This window comes from Balaenoptera ricei, chromosome 18, assembly GCF_028023285.1.
Source record: "Balaenoptera ricei isolate mBalRic1 chromosome 18, mBalRic1.hap2, whole genome shotgun sequence".
Lineage (NCBI taxonomy): Eukaryota > Metazoa > Chordata > Mammalia > Artiodactyla > Balaenopteridae > Balaenoptera > Balaenoptera ricei.
In genome coordinates, this window is record NC_082656.1 from 68,389,854 (window position 1) to 68,410,482 (window position 20,629).

Below are 20,629 nucleotides of genomic sequence, written 5' to 3' on the forward strand. Positions count from 1 at the left end.
AGAGAATAATCTCTCTTTCTTTTTCCTTTGAATTTGTTTTCCTCTTGCTTCCCAGAGGATTGTGTGGAGGACAATGCAACATAGTGTAAGCTTTGGTCTTCTTATTCATCTTCTCATCCCCATTTGTCTTTGTTTGGTCATTCCGGAGAGTTTCTGAGAAATCCCACCTCCACTTCCTCTTTCCAAATTGTCTAGAGAGAGAACATTGAACACTGTACATGACCAACAGGTTTAAGAATGTCCTCTCAGCTTGGTATTTATGGTTAACAACCATTTTGGTATTCTTTCTCAATGGCAAGGTTTTCAGTCTCAGCTTTGTGTAAGACTAGCTCATCTGGTGGCTGATTTGAATTCTATCCCAATGTTCAGACTATGTATAGTCTGCCTGAAAAACTTGCTCTTCCCTGATAGAATATATTGGCTTTTTTCTTCTGTGCTGAGTGAATAATTACCTCCCTAATAATGACAACAAACCAACAGCAGCTCTCATGCATAAGGAGCTAATTTTTCCATTAGCTGGGACATAGAGAATTTAGGGGGGTAAGAAATAGCTTGTGGTATAGCTTGTTTACTCTTTGTTTTCCTACTTGAATTTACTGATATCTTTTAGAGCATTTAGGGAGAAAGCATTGGATACTTTTTACTACAAAGCGGTTTGTACTGGGGATGAGGATAGGCACACCCAGGTTATCCTACCTGACTTTCCATATTAACTGTAATAAACAGACAGTTAAGTTATCCAGTGGTTTTCATAATACCACTCTGTGCTGGTACTACCACTTCATAAAGACCTGAACCCTCCGTAGCATCATGGACCCAGAAGAGAAGATGCCTGTCACTGATGAGCTCATTTATTCATGTAGCACACCTGTGACCTCATGGCGCTACATGTCTGCCTGGCCTTAAATTCAGGCAGTGGCAACACTATGTCTAAATTTCCTCCTTTAATATTCACTTGTTTAAAAGAAAATGTCCTCTGAGTGGTATCCCTATTTATCATTCCAGCTCTCTGAGCCCAGGGCAGTTTGGATAAGGTAAGAAAGTTAAGAGGTATCTCTGAAACAGGAGTACTCTGGAAGGGAAGATCTTGAGGAAGGAACAGGGAAGGCAGATAGCTTAAGGTCTCCTAGTGCTAAATGGAAAGTGGGAGAAGGAAACATCAGTGGTGGGACAAGTCAGGGTTCTTTTAGTTTGCACCAACTGATACAACTTGACTAGCTCCAGTTGACAGAGTGTGTGCCTGCCCTCTCCAACATTCTCCTGGTACCTCCAGATTTTCCAGCAGTTGAACTAGTCCAATCTCCTTATCTGATGGTTATTATGACCCTTGTAGTTTCCCCAAAAAAGAATGATGTCCTAGAACATACTGGAAAGAATGTAAAGCATAATATCATCCCCACCCACTCCCCACGTGTGCTGGACTTCCCCACTTGTCTCCTATAAACTTCTTTAGCTGGGCCCCCAAAATCATGTTTATTATTGGATATGGTTCTTGCAAAAACACAATGCAGTTTCTGAAATGTATCAGTATGCCACTGGTGACAAATAGGTTGTCAATATTAATACGTATAAATTTAAGTACTTGTAAAATATCATCAAGCTATACCCTTTATCTTGTTGTTCAGCAACAAAATGGACAAAGCAACTCACATTCTGGCACCATTTCCTGTCTGATGGTTAATCCCAGTTTCGGAGTAAAATGCAGGTCTTAAAAATGTTCTTCCATGCCTCTTTGGGACCATTTGGTGTGATTTAGGAAGTCTTGGTTGTAAGGATGCGGGAAACTGTCTGTTGTTCATTTTAAATTGCCATGGCATTTTACTGTCACCTCAAAGGATTCTGCATCCGGCTAAATCCACTATTTTGCATTTCAAAAGGATGTCAGGCTGTGGTTAAGAAACTGCTTTATTATCTAGAGCCTCAGCTACTGTCTTTAGGTGAAACTGATATTTTCCATTTTCCACCTTGACACAGACACACACAGAGACACACACACACACACACACCCCTCAGTCTTTGCTTGGCATGAACAGGAGAAACTAAAGCCTCCATAACAACAGGAAACCAGATTCTGCTCTTTAATTAGTTTTCTAAAGATAAATGGGTCAAGGCCAGATTGGCTTTCAGCCTCTGCTGCCGCTGAATAAATTATGCCCCATTCACCCCAGCAAACAAGCAGCTACTGCTCAATCCACTTCAGATTTGGAACTGCCCAGTCCTGCCTGAACTTGCTTTATCTATTTGCTGCAAAACCCCACTGAGACACCCTAGTTTCATTTTCAACGAACCCTTGGCAATAACAGCAGCAAAATACAGCGAGCTTTCAAAGCAGGGAGAAAATACAAAGCATTAAATCCAAGCCACCCAAGTTATTTGGTCTCAGTTTCTGCCCTTCTCTGGGCATCACCAGCAGCGTGTGGTAGCAGAGGGAGCCCCCCAACACAGGCTTCTTTAGGAGGCTGGTGGCTGATGAAGCCCAAGTGGGGAATGTTGTTAAGACACATGTAAAATGATGGCTTATCTCCAGGATATTCCACTTATTCCATGGGCTTGGAGGAAACACAAATCTAATTCAATGATATGCACTGTTGGAAACCTAAATGGAATGCCTGCCCCTTATGTGGAATTTTCAGCTCACACCCAGTGGACAGTGGACTATTTTTACATCCTTGGGAAGCTATTCTTTCAGGAATGTGGAAGAACAGTGCAATCAGAAGAAGCATAGACGTTTCTTTCAACTCAGGCAAAGCTGTGTTTAATTGCAGCGGTCTGTATACCTTGGGGAGTAACGTATACCCCACTGGCTGCATTACTCCTTGGGAGAAGCCCATTCTCCTTGGGAGAAGCCCATTCCGCTCCACTGCTTCAAGACATGTTCAGAGACTCATGTGGATTCCAACAATGAAATAAAGTCATGCCACACATTTTAAAGGGGGAAAACTTCTGCACAGCTTGCTTTAGCTATAAGTGGTCTGAAATCATTTGGGGGGTAATTTTACCAACAAAACCACTTTCAACTCTATTCTTAAACTCTCCTTTGTCCTCAGAAACATTTAAGCAAGAGCTTTGCTGACCTCTAGGTCACAAAAATGAAATGTTACACTTTCAGACCCCAAATATGGCTGTACAGATTTTATGTCTATTTTATGGTATGTTGATATGCTTATTTTCCCCTTCAGACATGAAAATTTCTTTCAGAATTCCTGACTTCAGCTAAACCCAAAACGATGCATTCTATGGTTATCAATCAATCATGTATTTATTGAGCTCTCCTCTCTTGAGTAGCACTTAATAAAACTAACTAGCATGTACATTCTCCATCATCACATGCTGTTAGTGCTAGCGTCATCAAAAAGGCAAGAGTTACTGTTTGCAAAAAAACATTGTTTATCAAACCAGTTAGATACACCGTGTTTCCTCCAGGGCATAGTATCTCGTATAGAGCCTCATAAAACGTTAGCCTACAGGAAGTAGGAATTTGATTTTGTAATCTGAGATAAACTACACCAATAAAGAATATGTGGAAGGCTGCAATGAACATTGTGGTACATGTCTCTTTTTGAATTATGCTTTTCTCAGAGTATATGCCCAATAGTGGGATTGCTGAGTCATATGGTAGTTCTATTTTTCGTTTTTTAAGGAACCGCCATACTGTATCAATTTACATTCCCACCAACAGTGCAGGAGGGTTCCTTTCTCACCACACCCTCTCCAGCATTTACTGTTTCTAGATTTTTTGATAATGACCATTCTGACCGGTGTGAGGTACATTTCTCTAATAATTAGTGATGTTGAGCATCTTTTCATGTGCCTCTTGGCCATCTGTTTGTCTTCTTTGGTGAAATGTCTATTTAGGTCTTCTGCCCATTTTTCAATCGGGTTGTTTGTTTGTTTGATATTGAGCTCCATGAGCTGTTTGTATATTTTGGAGATTAATCCTTTGTCCATTGTTTCATTTGCAAATATCTTCTCCCATTCTGAGGGTTACAATAGCCAGGACATGGAAGCAACCTAAGTGTCCATCAACAGATGAATGGATAAAGAAGGTGTGGTACACATATACAACGGAATATTACTCAGCCATAAAAAGAAATGAAATTGAGTTATTTGTAGTGAAGTGGACCTAGAGTCTGTCACACAGAGTGAAGTAAGTCAGAAAGAGAAAAACAAATACCATATGCTAACACATATATATGGAATCTAAAAAAAAAATGGTACTGATGAACGTAGTGGCAGGGAAGAAATAAAGACGCAGACATAGAGAATGGACTTGAGGACACAGGGAGGGGGAAGGGTAAGCTGGGACAAAGTGAGAGAGTGACATGGACATATATACACTACCACATGTAAAATAGATAGCTAGTGGGAAGCAGCCGCATGGCACAGGGAGATCAGCTCGGTGCTTTGCGACAACCTAGAGGGGTGGGATAGGGAGGGTGGGAGGGAGAGGCAAGAAGGAGGGGATATGGGGATATATGTATGCATATGGTTGATTCACTTTGTTGTACAACAGAGACTAACACAGCATTGTGAAGCAATTATATTCCAATAAAGATGTATAAAAAATAAAAGAATATGTGGAAGGTATGTTAACAAATGAATCATCATTGACCAAATATGCATATTGAAAACATTAAACAAATGTAGCATCTTTGATCTAGGCCATATCCGATAGCTTGTTCTCCTTTCTTAAGCCAGAAGTTTTTGCCCACACCTTAAACAAATTAAAGAAAAACATTGTCAGTTCTGAACTGATCGGATGAAAAAGTTCATCTGCACACTCATTCCAATTACTTGTCCTTATTCATCTATGTAATATGTGTTTTCAGTGACTTGATTATGAAAGCCTGAATACACAAGCCGTACTAAACTGCCCAAATCATACCATTTAAAATATGCGTTCATGAGAGGTATCAGTGGACATAGATCTTTCATTAAATTATTGAGCAGCTTATGGAAAGGTTGCAGTCAGTTTTTCTCATAGCTGTCTGAGATATTTGCACCATAACTCCACAACTCCCAGATGCGATGTTCACGCTTATGAGAGATAGAGCTGAAGAAATGGGATTTTTCATGAATACCAGTTTTGATGTATTTGCTGTATAATCAATCAGCTTTTAACTGACTCTGGGGCCTATGGAATACATTTTAAAGCCCTGGGAATTTGGCTATTCCCATAACATACTTGGACACTCTTTACTGCTAGCTATAAACCTCAGGCATAAACATTGTAGAGAAAACCGGATGAAAAGAAAACTGTTTGAGTGAAAATTGACTTCCCTTTATAAATGCTGAAGGTAGATAGAAACGTATCTTCAATACACAATAATTTTATTACTTAAGCTCATTCATGGTCATTATTGTCAAAGGCTCTGACTTCACGGGTATTTTCTTGCATCTAAAAGACTGGCCAAGCTATTAAAAAAAAAAAGACAAGTTGACAGTAAATGAACGAACCAGCTGCTGTAACAGGACCACTATATTGCTGGCTAACAAATAATTTTTTGGAAGTTGGGTTTGTGTAATATCTTTAGAAGCTTTTCCAATACTCTATTGATCTGGATGGGCCAAACCAGGCACTGAAGCAACTACAAACAACCCCCAAAATGCCTCACAAAAACACAAGTTTATTTCTTGTTCATAGCAAGTGCCCGCTGTTCGGTTGGCTGCGGGTCAGCTACACATGGTCATTGCCCTCACTCCAGGACACAGGGTGACAATCAGCCATTATCTGGAGCTTTGCCTGTTACAGCAGCAGGGGAAAGAGAGAACGTGACAGGGATGGCTATTGAGTCTCCACCTGGAAGGGACACAGCACAATGTTTCCATCTGGTTGACCAAAGCAGGTCACATGACCAAGCCTACTGTCCAGAAGGCAGGGACGTATGTCCCTCTGTGTCTCACACAGACTGAAAATGGACATGTTTGTGAACAGAAATATTATCAGCCCCAAATACAGATGACCAAGGCAAGATTTTTAAATTGATAAAAATCTATTCTTTACTCTCTGAGACAAACCTTACATGAAAAAAGAGAGAAATTCATCATTCATTCAACAAATATTTATTGTGCTGTAATATGGGCCAAGTATAAGTGGCTAGAACATAATCAAAGAGCTCACAACACTTTGCGCGATGGCAGATAAAGCTAGCTCTAATTTAAATCAGACCATAGTCAGGTAAATATTGCATTTAAAAGTTTTTAGAAATCTAAGGGAATTCTAAATCCTTGTTACAAAGGGAGTGTCTGCATTGCCCTAGAAAACCAACATCCCTTTATAAGGCAGGTTGATTTTTAGCATCGGATGGCTATTTCTCCTACCTGAACTTCAAGTTCAATCATCATTCAACCAGAGCAAAGGAGTCCCACCCCAGTAGCCCACCAAGACAGTATCTCAAAGGAGGATGTAGAAGCTGTTGCCAGTGAGTAGGAGAAAAAGAGCAATAGGAAAACAGAATGAGCAAAGACTTTTTTATTACCGTCATTTAAATGTCTTTCAGATCCAGACTGTGTATTTTTTAAATGAATCTTCGATACTGGATGTCGTAAGGGCTGCTCTTGTCTGACTTGATGTCATGTTTGCTTAGGCAAAGCAATTTTTCTGCTCTTCTCCTTTCTGGGTCAACCTAGTTGGAGCAAATCAGATTGTTCTCCCTCTTTCTTCCTTTCATACATCATCATTTAAGATCACCAAGAATTCGAGTTCTGGAACCTGCCTTTGTCTCCTTTTACAATATCTGTTTATTTCTGAATAGCATTCATGAAGGAGAACACTTTTCGCAGGTTAATCAGGGAAAGTGCACAGGCTGACAGCAACAGCAAACTTATCGATTGCAATGAAAGTCTCAGGAATGTGTGTGCCATTGGCTTCTGCGTGGAATTATTTGCAAAATCGTAGAGCTCTGATTCAGCTGGAAGAAAAATTACAATATAAATTCATAAATTATTTATGTGTAATGAGGCAGGAAAACAATGACTTTGTAAGTTTTATTCTAAGGGATTTGAACCTAAGAAAACTCTCCAAAGCAGCCTGAATTCATTTCAATGAAGAATACTCATCCCTGCACTTGAAAAAGCCTAGCGTTTCCTTTGCCCGCTCTTTGCAGCTCCTTGAGTGCTAGAGAAAAGGGGTAAACACGAAGCAGCTAGACCGGCTGTGGGAAGAAAACAGAAAGGTAGCAAACTGCCTTAATTGATCTCCTCACATAAAATCGAAAAACCCAGGGGCTATCTTTAGTGTGAGATGTGTCCTCGTGAAAATGTTTCCAGTTACTCAGGAAAATCAAATCATCTTTATACAGTAGTCTTCAAGGAACAAGAAATATTTCATTAGGATTTTAATGGTGAGGGCTCAAGTGAAAGAAACTTCATCCTCTCTTGTCAACCTTTATCCTCTCTTTAAAAATAAATAAAATACAATCCCTTTACACTATTTTCATTAAAAAAAAATTTCTTTCTCCATGACTTTGGAGAGTGAGAAGTTAAATGAGTCCCTAGGAATATTTTTTATTTAACTTTTTTTTTTTTTGGAGTATAGTTGATTTAGAATGTTGTGTTAGTTTCTGCTGTACAGCAAAGTAAATCAGTTATACATATACATATATCCGCTCTTTTTAGATTCTTTTCCCATATAGGTCACTACAGAGTATTGAGTAGAGTTCCCTGTGCTATACAGTAGGTTCTTATTAGTTATCTATTTTATATATAGTAGGGTGGATATGTCAATTCCAATCTCCCAGTTTATCCCTCCCACCCCCCCCCCGCTTATTGGAATATTTTTTGAATACACTGATTTGCATAACTCTGAGCATGGTATGACAAGGAAGGATTGTGTGTGTGGGGGTGAGTGGGTGAATGTGGGTGTTTATTTTTTAATAACAGTACACTCCTTGTGCCCAGTAATAATAGGTGAACCACCCAGAGATTTGTTACAGTTATTTATCAAATTGTAGCTGAAGCATGATACTCTTAAATAAACTTCTGTGATTCATCACTACTTTTTAAATTTCAGAGACACCCAGTGATGGACCAAGTGTAAGCACCAATTTCTAGGGCTCCCTCATGCCCTCTCATCATGTCCTGTCCTAAACTTTACCTCCCACAGAGAAGAGCCACTGCCCCCGGCTTCCTGGAGGAGGAGAAGGGGAAGATGTGATAAGAGGACCCTTTTCAGAACGGTCTTCAAATCTTATATATTTTTACTGATTTTTTCTCTTTTTTTGATAGGTTTGCTCTATCAGTTACTGGGAGAGTTATTTCACTAGGCAGGAAGATTGATCTGTTTCTCCTTGTAGTTCTATTTTGTTTTTTTATATTTTGAGTCTGTATTTATAGTTACAAGTTTATCTTCTATGCAAATGGACCTTCTCATCATTATATAGGGATCCCCCTTCTCTAGTAGTAGTAGTTGTTTGCCTTATAGTCTATTTCTTTCTTTCTTTTTTTTTTTTTTTTCTTTTTTTTGATGTAGACCATGGAATTTGTACAATATTGCTTCTGTTTTATGTTTTGGTTTTTTGGCCACAAGACCTGTGGGATCTTAGCTCCCTGACCAGAGATGGAACCTGCATTCCCTGCATTGGAAGGCGAAGTCTTAACTACTGGATCACCAGGGAAGTCCCAGTCTGTTTCTTTCTGATAATAACATAGATACACCTGATTTTTTTTTTTTACTAATATTTGACTGACATCTCTTTCCACATTTTCACTTCCAACCTTTCTGAACCCTTATGTTTTAGATATGGCTCTTGTAAGCATCACGTGGCTGGTTTTATATTTAAATCCAGGCTCGCAATATTCATACTTTAATTGGTGCATTTAGTTCATTTAAATGCACTAGAAAAACTAAGATGGTTGAGTTTATTTCTTTCATCTTGTTTTGTGATTTCTATTTGTCTCATCCATTCCAGACTTATTTTTGCTTCTTTCTTGTGGATTGATTGAAGATTTTTTTCTCATTCCACTTTTTTTCTTTTAGTGTTTGGAATCTAAATACTTTTTTTTATTCAATTAGAAAAACCAATAAAATGGTTACTCTTGAAATTTTAGCATGTGTCCTGACTTAACAGAGTCTGAGCTTAATCAATCAATCAATATATTTACCCTTCTCTGGAACAATACAAGGACCTCAGAACACCTCAACTCTGATAATTTTCCTCTCAGATCACATGCTATTATTATTGGATAATTTAGTTCTATCTTATAATTTTTTTAATCTTAGATTTTAGATGATGATGATGGTGATGATGATTTTGTACTGGAACTTTGTATATACAATTAACCACATTTTACTACTTTCTTTCGTTATCATTCCTTCTTGCATCAAACCAGCCATCAGGAATCACTTTCCTTGGTCTGGAATACATACTAGAGGATTCACTTTACTGGGGGTTTTATTTGAAAATGTCTTTGTTTGCCCTCATTCTTGGGAGACATTTGTGCTCAATACATCATCCTAGAATGGACGGTTAGTTTCTCTGAGTACATTGCTGCTTATATTTCACTGTTTCCTGGTTTGTATCACTGCTGTTGTGAAGCCTACTCTTGGTCCTTCCCTTGTAAATAATCTGTATTTTCTTTCAAGCTGCTTTTAAGATCTTCTTTGTTGTTCTGTAATTTTATTGTATTGTGTCTAGGCGTAGATTTCGTTTCTTTTTTTAAATTTATTTTGCTTAGGATTTGCTGGGCTTTCTAAATCTCCTAATTGGTCTCTTTCATTATCTGGAAAATGCTAAGCCATATATCTTCAAGCATTACCTCAACCTAGTTCCCTCTCTCTTTCTCTACTCTTATTCCATAAGTGATTAGACATGTCAGACTTTCTCCCTCTATCCTCTGTGTCTCCTAACTTGTCTTTGTCTCTTTCTACATTCAGAATAATTTTTTTAGCTCCACCTCTCAGGTTATTACCTCTCCCTTCTGTTGTATGTAATCTCCCATTAAATCCATCCACTGAGTTTCTAACTTTAATGATTATATTTTTCATTTCTAATATTTATTTTGTTCTTTTTCAAATATGCTTAGTCCTGTGTTCAGTAGTATCTTACTCCTTATTCACATTTCTAAATACTACCTTTTTCTATCTTTCAACATACTTATTTCACACTTTGCGTCTGATACTTCTAATATCGGAAGTGTTTGATGGTCTCATCTGGTATTTCTGCTGGCTTTTGCACATTGTGCTTTGTTTCCTTATATATCTTATATTCTATTTGTATGTTTCTATTTTTTTTTATAAGCTTATATTCCTTTGAACTTAATCAGTTGAAAGTCTTTGTGGCCTGTGGTGATGGGTATTTCTATTTCTCTCCCCTACTAAGGATTTAACCCCTTGGAATTCCAGTTTTTTGTGATATAGGCTGATGGCCTTAGGGAAGCCCTACACTTCTGTCCCTTGCCCCTCCCTGCAAATCTATTAAAACCAAAGCTTCAGGTCATCTGGGTCTGGGAAATGTCCTTAAGGCGAAAGCCAACCTCAATACTCATGTATTCTTTTTCTGGGTTCCTATTTTCACTTAGTTTGCAGCGGTACCAGTCCCCCGTGGCAATTCTACCATGGATTGCAGAACTAGGGTGCATTAAGTTCTTCGGATAGAAGGTTCTTCTACAGAAACTCAAAGGTCTTCCCAGGCCAAAACTCTGCACCTTGTGGGCTAGCACTAATATATATGAGGTTCTTGGTATACACCTGCTGTACAGGCTTGCATGGCACACAACTGTGTTTCCTTCATTCTTTCACTGCCTCAGGCAGACAGGGGGCAGGCATAGGTAGAGCAAGCAAGGAGCGTTTGGTGTCACAAAACCCGCATTTGTGTCATGCAAACGAGGATGAGGGGCACTGAGAAAGAAGCCAGCCCCACATGGTTTAGTGATGGACCACTTCCCTCACTCCTCCTTTCCTTCCCAACCCCTGTGAGAGGCACCCCACCTCTTGTGCCTCAAGGCACAACTCCTCTTTATTTCCACATGGTGTAACACAGATGCTAAAGCCCAGGGAGGCACACGAGCAGAACTCAGACTTCTGTGTGATCATGAGCCAATCAACTAACCTTGTTGTCCCATTTTCTGATCTTTCAAATGGAGAAGAAAAAACAAAAAACAGTACCTGTGTTGTCCTGTTGCAGTGGTGATGATAGTTAATGTACATAAAGTTCCTGGCTCAGCCATTGTCTGCATTAAACTTAGTTATCATTAGTATTATTGCTAATAATAGTGATATCAATAGATTAAGTGTGACTGTTATTTTTTTTTTTAATTTTTATTTATTTATTTATTTATTTATGGCTGTGTTGGGTCTTCGTCTCTGTGCGAGGGCTTTCTCTAGTTGTGGCAAGCGGGGGCCACTCTTCATCGCGGTGCGTGGGCCTCTCACTATCGCGGCCTCTCTTGTTGCGGAGCACAGGCTCCAGACGCGCAAGCTCAGTAATTGTGGCTCACGGGCCCAGTTGCTCCGTGGCATGCGGGATTTTCCCAGACCAGGGCTCGAACCCATGTCCCCTGCATTGGCAGGCAGATTCTCAACCACTGCGCCACCAGGGAAGCCCCTGACTGTTATTATTGATCAAACAAGAACAACATCTAACTTCAAAGATTTTCACTATTCATTGGGATTTTGGCTTTAGCACAAAGCCAGTAGATAAACTCCTTTGCCCCAGCCTTTGGTCTTTACAGAAGTGGCTGCTTCGGGTTCAAGCCTCAGGATTGGAGGAGATTAAGGCTACGAAAGTTTTGCTTGGTACCATTAGGAAGAGGAAAAGACAGATGAGAAGGAAGAGTTAACGCCAGTGTCTGCATCGTTGTCAAATAAGTGAGCACTGGAGCTTCTCTTTAAGATGCAGCCACGTAGCAAGATGACAATGAAAAGTCCGAGGGTGAACATTTGGGAAGCTGATAAGAGATTCGTGTCCTGTAAAAGAATTTGGGAAGCAGGCAGCTAAATGGTGGATGCAAATAACCTAGAGGAATGACAGAGTAGAGGGGGCAAGGGACACACTGAGGCTCCGGTGACTCATTTCTGAAAGCAGCGCGTGTCTTGTGGCCTCACATCACCACCGAGGACTGCCACCGAAAGGCTTTTTAAAAAACATTCAGTCCAGGGAAGGTAGAAATCCTGGCAGAGGACATGAAAAACCCAAATTAGGTGGCTGAATCGGATGCGAAGGTGAACAGCATCTGAAATAGCCTTTTTTTTTTTTTTTTTTTTTGACTCACTTGAAGGTGAACACAGGGGCAAGTCATCGACAGTAATTTAACTGTAAAATGATCGGTGCCTGGAGAGTAGATTTGACTATGTGGAATGACAAGGATCTTGCAGCTATTTTTCTCTTCCCCCATCCTGACCTCTCTCCTTTTAAAAATAAAAGGAGAAACAGAGGCACAAAGTTATTAAGGTTTGCCAGGGACGTAGGAGCCAGAGCAAGGACCCAGGTTTCTTATTTTTATCTCCATTTATATCCACCAAATTGTCCCACCTGCCTGGCTTACAAAACATAACGTAGCTCCAGATTGAATCAGGAACCTCTTAACAGTCTCTCCTGGTTCAGTAAATAAGAAGAGTGTTCCACATTTGTGGAGCACTTTAGAATAATAGGCGATGGGTTTTCACAGATTGTACCTCGTTTGCAAAGCTTGAAACAACTGGAAACAGCTACTTGATGTTTCCCTTGAAGAGACTTCCAGTGCTGGCTTTCTGTTCCCCAGGGGCCTAAAGTTATAATCCTCTTGGTGTCTGTGATGTTTCTACTGCCATCAAAGGTCAAACAAGAGGTGAACAGACATTTTAGTGGGTTTACTGCTATTTTGTCTCTTCTTTGTTGCTCATGGTACTTTCATAAGATTCTATGTTTGGGGGAAAAAAAAGGGAGGGGAGGGAGGGAGAAATGGAGGAATGGAGGGAGGGAGGGAGAGAGGGAGGGAGGAACGGAGGAACGGAGGAACGAAGGAACGAAGGAAGGGAATTTTCCTGTCTGACACATAGAGCTATTTCTGGTGCCTCAAGCAACTTCACAGAACTCTATGATGAAGACTGGAGGCTCACTCAAGGGAGGTGAAGAAAGGATGTTGGTGAAAGGATGGGGCAGAAGGCCTTGGGTCTGGATGGTGACTATTGTGTTTCCAGAACATTCAATCAACTACCCTCCTAAGTTTGCTTTTCATTACATTGCTAGTATTTTCTCAAAGCTCTCAATTGTGGGAATATGGGATACACGGTCCTCGTTTTATAAGCTCTTCCTATACAATAACAGCATTGGCAGGTAAATCATTTTTGGTTGAACAGATGATTAGGAGTAAGAGCTACAGCTCTATTGATTTAAAATGGTAAGAGGCTTTCAGCACATTATTTAAAATGCTTGTGGGAGTTGTATAAAGTCCCTGCAGGATTACTGACTTTGGGTTAAAATCCTTATTACAGAGTTTTGTCTTTTGTGTCCAAATCATTGCATTATCTTGAATTGTGGTCAGCAATTTTTCAGCCCTTTTGAGTCCTTGTGACGCAAACAGGGCTGTGATTTATCCAGAAACACCAAAGCCATGTTTGGCTTTGCGCTGGCTCTCGCCAACTCTAAAAACAAGACTGTTTATTCAGGTAAGTAGAGCAAGACGTAAATGAAGCCCGAGGCCTTGATCCTTTTAAAAATGCTGGCCAAGGCCTCCTTCCTCACCATGAACTTCCCCACCATCCTCTCAAGAAGGTCACAGAGGGTGGGGTGAGACAGCTTGGAGCCAAAGTGCAGATTCACCATCACTGCCAGGGAAAACTAATTCAAAACATTTGCTCTACATTCAAGGGTCCTTACAGTTGGAAGGACGTTAAAGCCCATCTAGTCCAATACCCTCACTTTACCAGTGGGGATGCCAGAATCCAGAGAGATGAAGTAACTCATGCAAAAAGTACACTGGCTTAGTGCTAAGCTATTTCTTTGCTTCTCAACTTCAATTCGAGTAATACATCTAGAAATGTGTTTTGTAAAACAGGGTCGCCCTGGTTGTCATAAGCCTGTTTTTAATTCTATTTTATTCCACTAAGATCAGGAATTTTCAGCATTGAAATATATATATTCTAGAATAGAAAAGCCCACAAAATTATGATCACAAACAAAAATAAAGTAAAATTGAATTCGTTGAATCCGCTGCCACAGAGAAGGTAGATCTTTTTTTTTTTCTCTTAATAGATTTATTTTTCAGACAAGTTTTCGGTTCAGAGTAAAAGTAAGCAGAAAGTGCAAAGAGTTCCCCTATATAGCCTGTGCCACACACATGCACGGCCTCCTGCACTATCAACATCCTTCACCAAGTGGTACACTTGTGTCTTTGTTTTGTTTTGTTTTTTACTGCAAGTTTGTACCCTTTGACCGACCTCCTCCCAATTCCCCCCACCCCCAGCCCCTGATAACCACCATTCTACCTTCTACCCTCTGTTTCTACAAGTTTGAGTTTCGTAGATTCCGTATGTAAGTGATACCATGCAGTATGATGGTACTTTCTCTGTCTGAAATGTCTCCCTAAGCATAATGCCCTCAGATGCCTCACGGTCCATCCACATTGTGGTAAACAGCAGCATTCCCTTCTCTCTCACAGCTGAATCATATTCTGTTGTGTGTGTCTGTGATATTCATATATCATATCTTATACATATAAGGTATGATACATACCATATCTTCATTATCCATTCATCCATTGACAGATACTTAGGTTGTTTTCATATCTTGGTTATTGTGGAAAATGCTGCAATAAACAGGGGAGTGCAGGTATCTTTTTGATATCCCGTTTTTATTTTCTTTGGATATGTACCCAAAAGTGGGATTTTGCCAGATCATATGGTGGTTCTATTTTTAGATTTTTGAAGAACCTCCATATTGTTTTCCATAGGGGCTGAACCAATCTACATTCCCCCCCAACAGTGCACAACGGCTCCCTTCTCTCCACATCCTCACCGTTCTTATCTCTTGTCTCCTTGATGATAGCCATTCAGCAGGCGTGAGATGATCAGAGCAGTACCCTTGTCATAGTCAGTGAACCTACACTGACTATCCTTTTCATCCAAGCTGATCTGGCAAGAGGCATTCTATCTTAAACGCTGCCATTTTCTTTCATTTATTTATTTATTTATTTATTTATTTATTCATTCATTCATTCATTCATTTATTTATTTTTGGCTGCGTTGGGTTTTCGTTGCTGTGCACAGGCTTTCTCTAGTTGCGGCGAGCAGGGGCTACTCTTCATTGCAGTGCGCAGGCTTCTCATTGCAGGGGCTTCTCTTGTTGCGGAGCACGGACTCTAGGCACACGGGCTTCAGTAGTTATGACATGCAGTCTCAGTAGTTGTGGCTCATGGACTTAGTTGCTCCATGGCATGTGGGATCTTCCCGGACCAGGGCTCGAACCCATGTCCCCTGCATTGGCAAGTGGATTTTAACCACTGCACCATCAGGGAAGCCCAACGCTGCCATTTTCTAGTGAAAACACAGAAAAAGTGCTAGAACCTTGTGTGAGTCCCTCCAGCCTTCCTCTTTCCATTCACATGGTGGTGAGGGAAGAGCAAAGCAGATGGGTAAAAGTAAATGAGACTCTCTGCCAGCATCTCCAGCTGGCCAGCACTAGCCTCCTGTGAGTCAAGACAATGAAGTCAGAGGAACTCCTCCCCTCCTCCTCTGAGACCATCTAGAAATGCATGGGAAAAAGAGAGGCCACCTCCAGCTCCTACTGCTGTTTCATCAACAGTAACTTCCTTGAGGGACTTTCACATCAAAATCATATTAGCCAGAGCAGTCAGAGAAGAACAAGAAATAAAAGGAATCCAAATCAGAAAAGAAGAAGTAAAACTGTCACTGTTTGCAGATGACATGATACTATACATAGAGAATCCTAAAGATGCTGCCAGAAAACTACTAGAGCTAATCAGTGAATTTGGTAAAGTAGCAGGATACAAAATTAATGCACAGAAATCTCTTGCATTCCTATACACTAATGATGAAAAATCTGAAAGAGAAATTAAGGAAACACTCCCATTTACCATTGCAACAAAAAGAATAAAATATCTAGGAATAAACCTACCTAAGGAGACAAAAGACCAGTATGCAGAAAACTATAAGACACTAATGGAAGAAATTATAGATGATACAAACAGATGTAGAGATATACCATGTTCTTGGATTGGAAGAATCAGCATCGTGAAAATGACTATACTACCCAAAGCAATCTACAGATTCAATGCAATCCCTAACAAACTACCACTGGCATTTTTCACAGAACTAGAACAAAAAATTTCACAGTTTGTATGGAAACACAAAAGACCCCGATAGCCAAAGCAATCTTGAGAAAGAAAAACGGAGCTGGAGGAATCAGGCTCCCAGACTTCAGACGATACTACAAAGCTACAGTAATCAAGACAGTATGGTACTGGCACAAAAACAGAAATATAGACTAATGGAACAGGATAGAAAGCCCAGAGATAAACCCACACACATATGGTCACCTTATCTTTGATAAAGGAGGCAAGAATATACAATGGAGAAAAACCAGCCTCTTCAATAAGTGGTGCTGGGAAAAGTGGACAGCTACATGTAAAAGAATGAAATTACAACACTCCCTAACACCATACAGAAAAATAAACTCAAAATGGATTAAAGACCTAAATGTAAGGCCAGACACTATCAAACTCTTTGAGGAAAACATAGGCAGAACACTCTATGACATAAATCACAGCAAGATCCTTTTTGACCCAGCTCCTAGAGAAATGGAAATATAAACAAAAATAAACAAATGGGACCTAATGAAACTTCAAAGCTTTTGCACAACAAAGGAAACCATAAACAAGACGAAAAGACAACCCTCAAAATGGGAGAAAATATTTGCAAACAAAGCAACTGACAAAGGATTAATCTCCAAAATATACAAGCAGCTCATGCAGCTCAATATAAAAAAACAAACAACCCAATCCAAAAATGGGCAGAAGACCTAAATAGACATTTCTGCAAAGAAGATATACAGATTGCCAACAAACACATGAAAGGATGCTCAACATCACTAATCAAGAGAAATGCAAATCAAAACTACAATGAGTTATCACCTCACACCAGTCAGAATGGCCATCATCAAAAAATCTACAAACAATCAATGCTGGAGAGGGTGTGGAGAAAAGGGAACCCTCTTGCACTGTTGGTGGGGATGTAAATTGATACAGCCACTATGGAGAACAGTATGGAGGTTCCTCAAAAAACTAAAAACAGAACTACCATACGACCCAGCAATCCCACTACTGGGCACATACCCTGAGAAAACCATAATTCAAAAAGAGTCACGTACCACAATGTTCATTGCAGCTCTGTTTACAATAGCCAGGACATAGAAGAAACCTAAGTGTCCCTCGACAGATGAATGGATAAAGAAGATGTGGCACATATATACAATGGAATATTACTCAGCCATAAAAAGAAACGAAACTGAGTTATTTGTAGTGAGGTGGATGGACCTAGAGTCTGGCATACAGAGTGAAGTAAGTCAGAAAGAGAAAAACATACCATATGCTAACACATATATATGGAATCTAAAAAAAAAATGGTTCTGAAGAACCTAAGGGCAGGACAGGAATAAAGACACAGATGTAGAGAATGGACTTGAGGACACGGGGAGGGGGAAGGTTAAGCTGGGACGAAGTGAGAGTGGCATGGACGTATATACACCACCAAATGTAAAATAGATAGCTACTGGGAAGCAGCCGCATTCCCACTAGCCGCATTCCCACTAGCACAGGGAGATCAGCGCAGTGTTTTGTGACCACCTAGAGGGGTGGGATAGGGAGGGTGGGAGGGAGACACAAGAGGGAGGGGATATAGGGATATATGTATACGTATAGCTGATTCACTTTGCTATACAGCAGAAACTAACACAACATTGTAAAACAATTATACTCCAATAAAGATGTTTAAAAAAAAATGACATTTGCAGTTCAGCATCTACCAATATCAGTGTGAGACAGCAAAGGTTCTCAGTGTATCTCCAGGCTCACTGAGAGAGTGAGGACGTCATTTCTCTCTCCACACGCATGATTCCATGCATAATTTTAAAAAGAAGGGGCCACCACCTTCTGCCGGAGCCAACTGTTTATGTAGCTGTAATACTGTTTTACTAGCTGTGTTTGTGGAGGTGCCTTTTCCTTCTGTGTCAGCAAAATTGCTGGGCAGATGGGGCTGGGGACTGTGGGGAGCTCACGGAGATGATTAATTACTGAGCATCTCGCCACAGATGTTCTCCTCTCCCCGGCGCTGTGGGCCCTTTTCATCTCTTCTTCAAGGGAACGCATTCTCCCTCTTTCCTTCTCTCCCACTCCGTCCCGTGCATTCACACTTTCCCTCACTGCTTCCTCCCAGCGGTGGCTTCTCTCTTAGAATTCTGGACCACAACACAAGAAAAAAAAGGTGTTTTCATATCACGGTTAATTGGCAGTCAGAGCCAAAACAAAAGCAAAACATTCTGAAAATGCCAAGCACTTGGGAGGAAGGTCTCCTCGCTAAACTGACCCTTCCTTGTGACCTCAGACCCCTTTTCAAGATTCTTACTGTTGCAGTAACACTGGGTGGTCATATGGACTGAAAATATAGATTCAAATGTGTTTGGGTCATTCTCTCTGGGGAGAGGTTTTTTTGTATTTGTTTTTTCACTTTATTAACAGAATGTGTGATATCAAGTCGTGAGTGATGACCACTTCTTATGGAATTGAATCTAAGTGCAAATCATTTCACATATGCCTCCCTTTTCTTAAGTAGTTCCAGTGCTTCCTTTTCACAGGACAGAGTTGAGCTGAGGGCTTCCTAACTGGGAGAAGAAGTAGGGCCACACTGCACCCCCAGGGACTTTAAAAGTGGCTCCTCCATCCAAGCGTGCTGTATACCCCTCCCCCCTGATTTTGGTGGGAGAGAAAATAGAAGAGGGTTATCTTTCAAGCTTCCAGGAGATAAACTACAAAGCCAACAGAGAAAGATCTGTCACTGGTGTCTCAAAGGTTCTCTCCGCCCACTAGACCAGCATTTCTGAAGATGTGGGACCTGGATCACTCATACCAGAAGCTTATTAAAATAGATTCCTGAAGGCCAACCCAGGGAAGGGGGCTGGCCTGAGACAGAGCGGCTGCTGAGCTGGAAATTGGGAGAGCTGGTTCTGGTCCCGCCTCTGCCCCGGCATCACTGTGTGACCTTGCACAGCGCAGGTCCCCTCATCTGTAAAATGAGAGATGGTCGGACAGTCCTTTAGAGTGCCATGACCTTGAGCTTCTGTGCGAGTGTGGAACGTGTGACCCCGTTGAGCACCGACCAGCGGGGTCTAGATCACACTTTGAAGCTTCTGAGAAAGAGCTCTGTGGAGGCAAAAATATAGACCCTCAGAGTTGTTTTTGTTTTTTGGGTTTTTTTCCAGAATATCCAGCTAATGTCCTTTAGGGCTTCGTTCCTATTTCTCTGTGATCCAAAAGGGAGTCCAGGAGGGACAGAGTAAAGAAACTAAATTAAATGTCCATAAGAATATCCCAAAAGAATAGAAGCAGAGGAAAAGTCACGTTTGAATTTAAGCCTCTGAAAACATTTGGCAAAACGCTGAGTTCTCCGTTCAGGTTCGTCATTATGAGTTTTCCCGTGAGCTCACTGTGTTCCCAGGACCCACCAGACCCTGGCCCCTCACATCCTCTGCCTGAAAGGACGAGGTTCCAGGAGTGAACCTGCACCTCGCTGTATCCTCCGCAGCTGCCCTCTGCTTGGTCTGGAAGTTGTCCGATTCCTCCTCACACTTTCACTTCCTCTTTGAGCTGGGATGTCCCAAATTACACAGCCAAGGTCTTCACCAAAGGGAGGCTTATTCTCCACAGGATCTGCAGAGAGTGAGAAAGTGGATCCGATCTTGAACAACTGTGGTTGAACAATTGGGTAAATGTCTTTGAAATCCATGTGTTTTTCCAGGTGAAAATGGCCTTCCACTCACAAGGTAGATTGGATGCATTCAGGAGACCCAGAAAATCTTGGGCTGTCCCATAATTTCCCCAGATTTTTTTTTTTTTTTCCTTCTCCTTCTTCCCTTACCTTGATCCTGTTCAGGACAGAAATTCCTGGGTTAGAAATTTTGCCCATTCCCATAAATGTGACTTTTTGAACCTCCCAAGAGGCAGGAAGGAAGCCAAATGTAATTACTCAGCCTCTAAGATTTCATCATGTGGTGATTCATCAAAGGATCTGAAGACGCTGCACATTTCTGAACTGAAATGTGCCTTCCGAGAGGCTCCTTGGCCATGTTGCTTTCATGCAGAAAGAAAGAGCCACGAGGGGGAATTTCACACCAGAACCAAGGCTTGTGCTGTGCCATCTCTTTGTCTGTGTCCCCTTGGACCGTGTTGATATCATCATGTTTGAGTAAGTTCAGTCTCATCTTTCCTCTTCTCCTCCTCCTTCGTCTTTGCTGTTAGCCTGGAAACCATACACCCTGTGCCTGTGCCCAGCTTTGTAACAATTTTTAAGATCATTTTCAAATATTATCAGGCAGGCAAAAATTTTACCTCACTGAAAACCCATGCTTGGCCACCTACTCTGGGACCTTGGGCGAGTCAATTAATTGCTCTGAGCCTCTAGTTCAGCAACTCTCAGTCTTGA

General features: G+C 40.9%; 1 protein-coding gene across 1 annotated transcript in view; it reads left to right on the forward strand.

Annotated features, from left to right (window-relative positions):
- Positions 1 to 20,629, forward strand: part of GPC6 (glypican 6) — a 1,070,003-nt gene that overhangs the window by 983,876 nt on the left and 65,498 nt on the right. The gene's annotated exons all lie outside the window — the stretch shown is intronic.